This window comes from Phaethon lepturus, unplaced genomic scaffold, assembly GCF_000687285.1.
Source record: "Phaethon lepturus isolate BGI_N335 unplaced genomic scaffold, ASM68728v1 scaffold21860, whole genome shotgun sequence".
Taxonomy (NCBI): Eukaryota; Metazoa; Chordata; class Aves; order Phaethontiformes; family Phaethontidae; genus Phaethon; species Phaethon lepturus.
In genome coordinates, this window is record NW_010514313.1 from 1 (window position 1) to 606 (window position 606).

A 606-nucleotide genomic window follows, 5' to 3' on the forward strand; every position below is an offset into this window, starting at 1 on the left:
CCCCTCTCGCGCCGGGGGGGGTTGGCTGCCTGGGGCAGCCGTTGCGACATGGGCAAGGGCGTGTGTGCGCTGCCTCGTGCAGTGGTCGTTCCCGTCTCGCGCCGCAGCGGGAGCTGGCCCTGCCCTGGGGAGACCTCCGCATCCTCCGCGCTGCGTGGGAGCACCCCTGCGTTCCTGGCCGTGAAGGGGGCACGCCGATAGTCCACTTCCATTTTCTTCTTCCAAAGAGAAACCCGTCCGCTTTCTCTGCTGCGTTTCTGCCTCGGTTCTAGGAATTTTCAATAGTGTCCTCGCCAACAGAACTACTCTTGTCAGCCAGCCCTCAGTAATTACCAGCCTGGCTGAGTTTCCAGCCAACGCTAGGTTGTCCTACTCTTCCTCTACAAAATCTCGTTTGATTATCAGTCTGTCCTTATGGTCTTGTGCAAAGGAGTATCGCCTACTTGGACGCCTTTCATAGGAATAGATACATGGCAGCTCAAGGTTGGACCAGCGGTATTTTTGTGTGTAGTACCCAAACTAGACAGTCTAGTCTGGTTTTAGGGCACAGAATAGCCAGTCTGGGGCAAGTTTCTGTCTGACTTCATAGGTTGATATATTCAGCAG